At 52.0% G+C, this 11812-nt stretch overlaps 2 non-coding genes across 2 annotated transcripts; both read right to left on the minus strand.

The window, feature by feature from the left end:
- Positions 1–918: 918 nt before the first annotated feature.
- On the minus strand, positions 919–1108 carry LOC135228191 (U2 spliceosomal RNA). Its single transcript, XR_010318521.1, has one exon. It is a non-coding gene; the product is annotated as a U2 spliceosomal RNA (small nuclear RNA).
- A 6422-nt stretch (positions 1109–7530) lies between these two features.
- Positions 7531–7721, minus strand: LOC135228184 (U2 spliceosomal RNA). The gene has a single exon (XR_010318514.1). It is a non-coding gene; the product is annotated as a U2 spliceosomal RNA (small nuclear RNA).
- Between the last annotated feature and the right edge of the window lie 4091 nt (positions 7722–11812).

Consider the following 11812-nt stretch of genomic DNA (forward strand, 5'->3'; position numbering starts at 1 on the left):
GGTGCCATCCGGTCGGTTCCGACTCATAGCGACCCTACGTACGGCGCCATCCCCCCAATCGTCGTTGTGCTTAAGCCACTGTGTCGATCCACCTCACTGAGGGTCTTCCCTCTTTTTCGCTGACCCTCTCTACTTTACCAAGCATGGCGCCCTTCTCCAGGGACTGATCCCTCCTGACGACGCGTCCGAAGTATGTGTGTGGGCGCCGTCCTTGCTTCCAGGAGCATGCTGGTTGTACTTCTTCCAAGACAGGTGCGTTGGTTCTTTTGGCAGTCCACGGTAGTAGTATCGCCAGTATTCTTCTCCGACACGAAGATCCCAAGGCGTCAATTCTCCTTTCGGTCTTCTTTATTCGTCGTCCAGCTTTCGCATGCGTAGGAGGCGATTGCAAAGACCACGGCTTGGGTCAGGCGCACCTCAGTCTCCAAGGCGACGCCTTGGCTTTTCAGCACTTTAAAGAGGCCTTTTGCAGCACATTCGCCCAACGCAAGGCGTCTTTTGACTTCCTGACTGCTGCCTCCGTGGGTGTTGAGCCTGTTGTATAAGGTGTGCGACGTATGTATTCCAGCTGACGAATAGGCCGTACCCGGGTTGATGTGCAGGGCCAGCCCTGAGCCCCGGTGGCAGCGTCCACTTGATGTCCCTGTGCACACGTGGTCAGAGCCCACTAGGGCCAGAGGAGGCGGCGCTTCCCAAAGCGGTGAAACACCGAATTTTCTGCAGCGCGGTGGGTGGACCCCAGGGGGGGCCTGAGCGGCAAACCCTCCCGGTAGGCTTTTCAGAGGTGTGGCAGACGTGAGGACCCGAGCTGCTGTCTCGCCGGCGAAGAGGAGACATTACTCCGTAAGGCGCCCCGGCTAGAAGACGCGGGCGCCGGATAAACGCAAAAGACAAGGAGAAGCGCGCCATTTCTGCTGCTGTTAGACCGCCGGTTGTGGTCCCCGCAGGTACCAGGTCGATGCGTGGAGTGGACGGAGCAAGCTCCTATTCCAACTCCCAGCTCCAAAAATCCATTTAATATATTGTCCTCGGATAGAGGACGTATCAGATATTAAACTGATAAGAACAGATACTACACTTGATCTTAGCCAAAAGGCCGAGAAGCGATGCCGGGCTCCGCCCCCCTCGCCGGGGCACTGCTCCCCTCACACATCTTCAGCTCACGGTGAGCACACACAGCCTCAACCCAGGACTCACCCGCTCTCCTACTTTTGCCACCGTTCTGCTGTCAGAACCTCAGCGAATACGTGGCTTGGCAGGTTGATACTTATTGGGGCCTTTTGCACCTTTTAACTTTTCAGCTCCCCTAGCTTCCGGGCGAAACAGACATTTCTCATTTGCATGAACCGCCCACACGGGCCTTCTCCGGCTCGGCGGGACCGCCCCCTCGCCTTGGAACCCAAACCCAAACCCAAACCCAGCCGCACGTAAATCAACAGAGAGGATGGGGTGGGACAGCTCCTTCAGCCGCGTCGCCCTGGGAAAAAGGAGGAAAAACCCAGGACGAGCAAGACGCAAACCGCTCTATGAGGTTTTTCTTTCAAATCCTTAAACGCACAGCTACGCTGAAAGGGTTTCCCAGTGTCCTCCTAACCGTATACCACCTCCACACACGTATGTATATAGACATATACGGATAAGTGTACACACACGTATCTCGATTTCACCTTCTCTCTCTCCCTCCCTCTCTTTTATGATGATGAGGATTTATTTACCATTAATTTTCTTCTTTTCTTCTTGGTGGGCGTCGCCAGAGTACAGTCCCCCGGGCAATGCAGGCGATGACAGGTTCACCGGGTGGACCGGCGACTCCTGGGTACGGGGCCCTCCGTGGGGAGGACACAGCTTCGCGGTAAATCCAGTCCTCTCCTGCGAGGGGAGGAGCATTCCAGGCACAAGGAGCCACCAGTTCAGACGCCCTAAGGAGGTTCCCGAGGAAGAGCGTGGGAGGCCGGGGTGGCTGAGGCTGACCTGCCCGCTACAAATTGGGAGTTTTCCCACTACCCCGGGTCGGGATGCCAAGCGGTAAGCTCCGGGGGCCCCAGGGGCTCCCTCTCACTTCCGGCCTGCTAGCTCCCACTACTCCCTCAGGTTTGGTAATTTGCTACAACGACTCACAGAACTCGGGAAAGCGCTCTGCTTAGGATTACAGTTTTATTACAGCAAAAAGGATACAAACGAAGAGACGCAGAGCCTGAGGCCTGGGAGCGTTCCCAACGCGGAGCTTCCACGTGCCAAAAAGGGATGCGCTACCCTCGCCCCTGCATGGATGCCTTTCACCAACCGGGAAGCCCGGGGAGCTTCCGAGTCCAGAGCCTTTATCGAAGCCTCATTAAGCAGGCAGGATTGATTGAATCGTGCCTCCCCACCCCCCCACCCCACCCCCCGCCCCGCGCCCTGCAGTCAACTGAGTCCTTCTGGCCTGGCCAACCCCCACCAAAGAGGCACCTCATTAGGTGGTGTGGTCTGGAGCCCTCATCCAAGACACTTCACTCACTGGGGCACGGTCCCAACGTTTTAGAGGCTATCATCTCTCAGGGACCAAGGATAAAGACCAAATGCTTTGGGCAAAGTTAAAGCCTCCGCCCCACAGAGACTTAGAGGGACATGCCAACCAAACGCAACAAGTGATCCCGGACTGGCTCCTGGGCCAGGAAAACAAATGGCAGTAAGGGGCTCTGTTGAGATGATTGGCGAAATCTGAACACGGGCCGTAGATTATAGTATGGGGGTCAAGGTTAAGGAGCTGAGATCAGGCCAGGGTGTTGGAAGGATCATCTGCGCGGGTGTTGCCATCACCGGGAATCGCGACAGGAGTAAGTCGGCGAGAGACAGTGAGCCGGCAGCTAAAATCCCCAAGGAATGAGCGGGTGCGCAGTAGGACGGGAGACCCGCGGCTGGACCGATGGCGGGAAGGAGGTGAGGGAGTGGGTGGTATGCCACTCGAAGCTGAACTCCAGGCTGGGGTCGGGGGCAGTCAGGGAAGATGGACGTTGAGGACCACCGCAGAGAGAAAGAGAACACCCACCGCGCCCCCGTCCCTCCTAGCATTGCTGTCATACATCTCACTTATCCATAAGCTATAATCATCCAGTAGAGCGTTGCCACTATTATTATTTTAAATAAATGGTTATGCGAGATCGGTTAAGCACAAGAAAAAATAGAATATTCGGTTTTACCCTCATGTTATTTCTTCTCGAACGCTCTTCCTTTCTTTCTGTCCATCCGAGTCTCGGATCTATGTAATTTTCCTTCTCCCTGAAGAACTCCTTTTAGCATTTCTTGCAGGGCGGGTCTAGTGCCAACAATTCCCGCAAGTTGTGTTTGACTGGGAAAGTCTTTAAATCCTGGGGCACAGAATTCTAGGTTGCTGTCTTTCCTTTCAAGACTTTAAATATGTCGCTCCACTCTCTCCTCGCTTGCACGGTTTATGAAGAGAAGTCTGATGTAACTCTTACCCTTGTTCCTTTATAGCTAAGGTGGCTTTTCGTTTGTTTGTTTGTGTTTTGGCTTCTTTCAAGATTTTACCTTCAATTTTCTGCAGTTTGAATGGAATATGATGTGCCTAGGTTTAGGCTTTCGATTGGTTTTGTTCTGGTTTTGTTTCTCCTGCTCGGTGTTCTCTCAGCCCCCTATGCTTTGGTCCCTACGGACAGTTCTGGACAGGTATCAGCCATTATTACGTTATTACATTACGTGACATTCCATTACGTATCTCTTCTGTTCCGTTCTCTCTTTCTTCTCCTTCCGGTCTTTCCATGGCTCGTTTGTTACATCACTTGTGGTTGTCCCACGGTTCCTGGATGCTCCTCTTTTTCCTCAGTCTTTTCTTCTGCTTACTTTTCCGTTTGGGGGAGTTTCTATTGACATGTCTCCACGCTCACTGATTCTTTCCTCAGCCATGTCCGGTCTACGGATGAACATTCTTCATCCCTGTTACAAGGTTTTGTTTCGTCTTTCTTTCTAGATTTTCTTTTGATACTTAAGAGTTTCGGCCTCTCTGCTGACATTTCCATTAGAGCGTAGTAATCATAGTTATTATAAATCTCGATCTGATATTGCCCAAATCTGCAATATCGGACTCTGTTTCTGATGCCTGCCCTGTCTCTTTGGACTGTTTTGTTTTGTTTTTCCCTCGCAATCTTTTGTTGAAAGCCGGCCATCACGTACCAGGTCAAAGGAACTGATGTTCTCTCAAGCTGTAATCCCTGGCAAAGCCCCGATGTTAGGCCCAGAGGCAGCGGTGATTCTTTGTATTGGCGTGTGTGCCTCTCCGGTTTTCTGGACGATAATTTGCCCCGCGAACTCTATTCCCTGATGGGTGTAAAACGAGTCGTTGATGTCCACTTTTTCAGTTTTTTCTTGTGGTGAGGACAGGACTGGTGGTTCAGAGCCGTTGACATGCCGGACCCGAAACCAGGATTCGGTCCGAAGTTACTTTAACTTTTAAGATCAATGTAATGCACTACGTTAACAGACTAAAAAGGAAGAAATTACCTCAAAGTTGTTATTGCTGTCGTTAGGTGACATCCAGTCGATTTCGACTCATAACCGACCCCATGTGACAGAGAACTGCCCCATAGGCTTTCCTAGGCTATCATCTTTATGAGAGCGGTTTGCCAGGTCGTTCTCCCAAGGAGCTGCTGGGCGGGTTCGAACTGCCAACCTTGTGGTTAGCAGCCCAAGCACCTAAGTGTTGTGCCACCGGGGCTCCTTGCTCATCTCGAGGGGTATAGAAAAAGCATTTGACGAAATTCAACACCAATTCATGATTTAAAAAACAACCAAGTTTGGAGTAAAATGGAACGTCTACCCGATAACGGGCAGCTAAGAAAATCTAGAGTTGACATACCTCATGGTGAAAGACTGAATATCTTTCCTGTACGATCAACAACAAGGCAAGAAAGTCAGGTTTGCACCAGGTCTACTCAACATTGGACTAGGGAACCAGGGCGACAAGGCAGTAGAAGAAGGAGGTGAAGGAGGAGTAGGAGGAAGAAGAGGATAAGGAGAAGGAGAGGAAGGAGGAGGAGGAGGAGGAGAAGAAGGAAAAGGAGAAAGTGAAGAGGAAGGAGAAGGAGAAAAGACATACAGGGGATTGGAAAAAGCAGCAGTAAACCTCACAATACCCTCAAGGAAAATAACTTCACAAGAAAAACATGTGCAAAACTTTTACAACCGCCTTGTACGAATACACCACGTTTCGTTTTTTCCCGTTCGTCCGTTGACGGATGTGTTGGCTGTTTCCGCCTTTGGGCTATTTTGAAAACTGTTGCAATGAGCAAGTTTAGCTCCTGTGTGGTCTTATGCCTTCACTGGATTCTCTGGGTGGTGCAAATGCTTAACTGCTTGCTGCTAGCGGGAACCTGGAGGTTCACGCCCACCCAGAGGCAGCTTTCATAACAATAAACAGCCTAGGCAACCCTACGGGGGGTGGGGGGGAGGGGCAGCTCTGACTCCAGGGCACCTAACAACTACAATAGGCAGAAGAGCTGGCGAAGGGGCGGGTGTTCAAGGCAAAAGAAAGCGCCTGAGCAAAGTCAGGGAAGGGAGAAGAAAAAGCAGGGTGTGTTTGCAAGGCGGGATTCCCCCGGGCGGTGCAAAGCACTCGACGACGGCTAACCTAAAGGTTGGAAGTCGGAGTCCACCCAGAGGCACCTCGGAAGAAAGGCCTGGCGGTGGTCCGCCTCCAAAGGGTGAGTCATCGAAACGCCCGTGGAGCACAGTTCTACTCGGACACAGGTGGGGTTGTCATGGGGCTGGGATCGATTCAACGGCAACAACTGGTTGGCTGGTATATATACCTAGGAGGGGGAGCGCTGGGTCATACGGTGACTCCATGTTTGTTTGAGTGTCTGAGGAACCGCCGGGCTTCTCCAAAGCAACTGGAACGAACGTGGTGGTACGCTCCCCCCAGCAACGGACGAGGGTTGCACTTTCTGTGCATTCTCATCAAAACGCGCCCTACCTCTTTGTTTTACGCCTTCGTCGCTGGAGTCTAGGGTTTACAGCATCCGTCTCTAACTTATCTCCAGCATTAAAAGCAAAAAACCAAACCCACTGCCCTCGACTCGATTCCGACTCACAGCGGCCCTATAGGACAGAGTAGAACCGCCCCACAGAGTTTCCAAGGAGCTCCTGGCGGATTCCAACCGCCGACCTTTTGGTCAGCAGCCATAGCACTTACCCACTACGCCACCGGGGTTTCCAGCATTACCACCAACTAATACCATCCGACTTGATTAAAAAAACGAAGACAAAACCCAAACCAAACCCGCTGCCATCGAGTCGATTCCAACCCACAGCGACCCTACGGGACAGAGCAGAACCGCCCCGTAGAGTTGCCAAGGAGGGCCCGGCGGATGGGAACTGCCGAGCTCTTGGTGAACAGCCGCAGTGCTTAACCACTAGGCCCCCAGGGTTTCCACTTGGTATATAGAGTGCCAGTGTAACCGTTATACCACTGGAGGTACTCGCACGCTCCCCCCTCTGGTCCTTCGCGCTCTCTATCACTCATACATCTCGTTACACGTATGCACGCGCAATACAAAAGTGTGCCTGTTGTACGTTGTTGTTGCTCTTAGGTGCCATCCGGTCGGTTCCGACTCATAGCGACCCTACGTACGGCGCCATCCCCCCAATCGTCGTTGTGCTTAAGCCACTGTGTCGATCCACCTCACTGAGGGTCTTCCCTCTTTTTCGCTGACCCTCTCTACTTTACCAAGCATGGCGCCCTTCTCCAGGGACTGATCCCTCCTGACGACGCGTCCGAAGTATGTGTGTGGGCGCCGTCCTTGCTTCCAGGAGCATGCTGGTTGTACTTCTTCCAAGACAGGTGCGTTGGTTCTTTTGGCAGTCCACGGTAGTAGTATCGCCAGTATTCTTCTCCGACACGAAGATCCCAAGGCGTCAATTCTCCTTTCGGTCTTCTTTATTCGTCGTCCAGCTTTCGCATGCGTAGGAGGCGATTGCAAAGACCACGGCTTGGGTCAGGCGCACCTCAGTCTCCAAGGCGACGCCTTGGCTTTTCAGCACTTTAAAGAGGCCTTTTGCAGCACATTCGCCCAACGCAAGGCGTCTTTTGACTTCCTGACTGCTGCCTCCGTGGGTGTTGAGCCTGTTGTATAAGGTGTGCGACGTATGTATTCCAGCTGACGAATAGGCCGTACCCGGGTTGATGTGCAGGGCCAGCCCTGAGCCCCGGTGGCAGCGTCCACTTGATGTCCCTGTGCACACGTGGTCAGAGCCCACTAGGGCCAGAGGAGGCGGCGCTTCCCAAAGCGGTGAAACACCGAATTTTCTGCAGCGCGGTGGGTGGACCCCAGGGGGGGCCTGAGCGGCAAACCCGCCCGGTAGGCTTGTTCAGAGGTGTGGCAGACGTGAGGACCCGAGCTGCTGTCTCGCCGGCGAAGAGGAGACATTACTCCGTAAGGCGCCCCGGCTAGAAGACGCGGGCGCCGGATAAACGCAAAAGACAAGGAGAAGCGCGCCATTTCTGCTGCTGTTAGACCGCCGGTTGTGGTCCCCGCAGGGGGGTGCACCGTTCCTGGAGGTACTGCAATACCAGGTCGATGCGTGGAGTGGACGGAGCAAGCTCCTATTCCAACTCCCAGCTCCAAAAATCCATTTAATATATTGTCCTCGGATAGAGGACGTATCAGATATTAAACTGATAAGAACAGATACTACACTTGATCTTAGCCAAAAGGCCGAGAAGCGATGCCGGGCTCCGCCCCCCTCGCCGGGGCACTGCTCCCCTCACACATCTTCAGCTCACGGTGAGCACACACAGCCTCAACCCAGGACTCACCCGCTCTCCTACTTTTGCCACCGTTCTGCTGTCAGAACCTCAGCGAATACGTGGCTTGGCAGGTTGATACTTATTGGGGCCTTTTGCACCTTTTAACTTTTCAGCTCCCCTAGCTTCCGGGCGAAACAGACATTTCTCATTTGCATGAACCGCCCACACGGGCCTTCTCCGGCTCGGCGGGACCGCCCCCTCGCCTTGGAACCCAAACCCAAACCCAAACCCAGCCGCACGTAAATCAACAGAGAGGATGGGGTGGGACAGCTCCTTCAGCCGCGTCGCCCTGGGAAAAAGGAGGAAAAACCCAGGACGAGCAAGACGCAAACCGCTCTATGAGGTTTTTCTTTCAAATCCTTAAACGCACAGCTACGCTGAAAGGGTTTCCCAGTGTCCTCCTAACCGTATACCACCTCCACACACGTATGTATATAGACATATACGGATAAGTGTACACACACGTATCTCGATTTCACCTTCTCTCTCTCCCTCCCTCTCTTTTATGATGATGAGGATTTATTTACCATTAATTTTCTTCTTTTCTTCTTGGTGGGCGTCGCCAGAGTACAGTCCCCCGGGCAATGCAGGCGATGACAGGTTCACCGGGTGGACCGGCGACTCCTGGGTACGGGGCCCTCCGTGGGGAGGACACAGCTTCGCGGTAAATCCAGTCCTCTCCTGCGAGGGGAGGAGCATTCCAGGCACAAGGAGCCACCAGTTCAGACGCCCTAAGGAGGTTCCCGAGGAAGAGCGTGGGAGGCCGGGGTGGCTGAGGCTGACCTGCCCGCTACAAATTGGGAGTTTTCCCACTACCCCGGGTCGGGATGCCAAGCGGTAAGCTCCGGGGGCCCCAGGGGCTCCCTCTCACTTCCGGCCTGCTAGCTCCCACTACTCCCTCAGGTTTGGTAATTTGCTACAACGACTCACAGAACTCGGGAAAGCGCTCTGCTTAGGATTACAGTTTTATTACAGCAAAAAGGATACAAACGAAGAGACGCAGAGCCTGAGGCCTGGGAGCGTTCCCAACGCGGAGCTTCCACGTGCCAAAAAGGGATGCGCTACCCTCGCCCCTGCATGGATGCCTTTCACCAACCGGGAAGCCCGGGGAGCTTCCGAGTCCAGAGCCTTTATCGAAGCCTCATTAAGCAGGCAGGATTGATTGAATCGTGCCTCCCCACCCCCCCACCCCACCCCCCGCCCCGCGCCCTGCAGTCAACTGAGTCCTTCTGGCCTGGCCAACCCCCACCAAAGAGGCACCTCATTAGGTGGTGTGGTCTGGAGCCCTCATCCAAGACACTTCACTCACTGGGGCACGGTCCCAACGTTTTAGAGGCTATCATCTCTCAGGGACCAAGGATAAAGACCAAATGCTTTGGGCAAAGTTAAAGCCTCCGCCCCACAGAGACTTAGAGGGACATGCCAACCAAACGCAACAAGTGATCCCGGACTGGCTCCTGGGCCAGGAAAACAAATGGCAGTAAGGGGCTCTGTTGAGATGATTGGCGAAATCTGAACACGGGCCGTAGATTATAGTATGGGGGTCAAGGTTAAGGAGCTGAGATCAGGCCAGGGTGTTGGAAGGATCATCTGCGCGGGTGTTGCCATCACCGGGAATCGCGACAGGAGTAAGTCGGCGAGAGACAGTGAGCCGGCAGCTAAAATCCCCAAGGAATGAGCGGGTGCGCAGTAGGACGGGAGACCCGCGGCTGGACCGATGGCGGGAAGGAGGTGAGGGAGTGGGTGGTATGCCACTCGAAGCTGAACTCCAGGCTGGGGTCGGGGGCAGTCAGGGAAGATGGACGTTGAGGACCACCGCAGAGAGAAAGAGAACACCCACCGCGCCCCCGTCCCTCCTAGCATTGCTGTCATACATCTCACTTATCCATAAGCTATAATCATCCAGTAGAGCGTTGCCACTATTATTATTTTAAATAAATGGTTATGCGAGATCGGTTAAGCACAAGAAAAAATAGAATATTCGGTTTTACCCTCATGTTATTTCTTCTCGAACGCTCTTCCTTTCTTTCTGTCCATCCGAGTCTCGGATCTATGTAATTTTCCTTCTCCCTGAAGAACTCCTTTTAGCATTTCTTGCAGGGCGGGTCTAGTGCCAACAATTCCCGCAAGTTGTGTTTGACTGGGAAAGTCTTTAAATCCTGGGGCACAGAATTCTAGGTTGCTGTCTTTCCTTTCAAGACTTTAAATATGTCGCTCCACTCTCTCCTCGCTTGCACGGTTTATGAAGAGAAGTCTGATGTAACTCTTACCCTTGTTCCTTTATAGCTAAGGTGGCTTTTCGTTTGTTTGTTTGTGTTTTGGCTTCTTTCAAGATTTTACCTTCAATTTTCTGCAGTTTGAATGGAATATGATGTGCCTAGGTTTAGGCTTTCGATTGGTTTTGTTCTGGTTTTGTTTCTCCTGCTCGGTGTTCTCTCAGCCCCCTATGCTTTGGTCCCTACGGACAGTTCTGGACAGGTATCAGCCATTATTACGTTATTACATTACGTGACATTCCATTACGTATCTCTTCTGTTCCGTTCTCTCTTTCTTCTCCTTCCGGTCTTTCCATGGCTCGTTTGTTACATCACTTGTGGTTGTCCCACGGTTCCTGGATGCTCCTCTTTTTCCTCAGTCTTTTCTTCTGCTTACTTTTCCGTTTGGGGGAGTTTCTATTGACATGTCTCCACGCTCACTGATTCTTTCCTCAGCCATGTCCGGTCTACGGATGAACATTCTTCATCCCTGTTACAAGGTTTTGTTTCGTCTTTCTTTCTAGATTTTCTTTTGATACTTAAGAGTTTCGGCCTCTCTGCTGACATTTCCATTAGAGCGTAGTAATCATAGTTATTATAAATCTCGATCTGATATTGCCCAAATCTGCAATATCGGACTCTGTTTCTGATGCCTGCCCTGTCTCTTTGGACTGTTTTGTTTTGTTTTTCCCTCGCAATCTTTTGTTGAAAGCCGGCCATCACGTACCAGGTCAAAGGAACTGATGTTCTCTCAAGCTGTAATCCCTGGCAAAGCCCCGATGTTAGGCCCAGAGGCAGCGGTGATTCTTTGTATTGGCGTGTGTGCCTCTCCGGTTTTCTGGACGATAATTTGCCCCGCGAACTCTATTCCCTGATGGGTGTAAAACGAGTCGTTGATGTCCACTTTTTCAGTTTTTTCTTGTGGTGAGGACAGGACTGGTGGTTCAGAGCCGTTGACATGCCGGACCCGAAACCAGGATTCGGTCCGAAGTTACTTTAACTTTTAAGATCAATGTAATGCACTACGTTAACAGACTAAAAAGGAAGAAATTACCTCAAAGTTGTTATTGCTGTCGTTAGGTGACATCCAGTCGATTTCGACTCATAACCGACCCCATGTGACAGAGAACTGCCCCATAGGCTTTCCTAGGCTATCATCTTTATGAGAGCGGTTTGCCAGGTCGTTCTCCCAAGGAGCTGCTGGGCGGGTTCGAACTGCCAACCTTGTGGTTAGCAGCCCAAGCACCTAAGTGTTGTGCCACCGGGGCTCCTTGCTCATCTCGAGGGGTATAGAAAAAGCATTTGACGAAATTCAACACCAATTCATGATTTAAAAAACAACCAAGTTTGGAGTAAAATGGAACGTCTACCCGATAACGGGCAGCTAAGAAAATCTAGAGTTGACATACCTCATGGTGAAAGACTGAATATCTTTCCTGTACGATCAACAACAAGGCAAGAAAGTCAGGTTTGCACCAGGTCTACTCAACATTGGACTAGGGAACCAGGGCGACAAGGCAGTAGAAGAAGGAGGTGAAGGAGGAGTAGGAGGAAGAAGAGGATAAGGAGAAGGAGAGGAAGGAGGAGGAGGAGGAGAAGGAAAAGGAGAAAGTGAAGAGGAAGGAGAAGGAGAAAAGACATACAGGGGATTGGAAAAAGCAGCAGTAAACCTCACAATACCCTCAAGGAAAATAACTTCACAAGAAAAACATGTGCAAAACTTTTACAACCGCCTTGTACGAATACACCACGTTTC

The sequence above is a fragment of the Loxodonta africana genome, chromosome 18 (assembly GCF_030014295.1).
Source record: "Loxodonta africana isolate mLoxAfr1 chromosome 18, mLoxAfr1.hap2, whole genome shotgun sequence".
NCBI classification, from domain to species: Eukaryota; Metazoa; Chordata; class Mammalia; order Proboscidea; family Elephantidae; genus Loxodonta; species Loxodonta africana.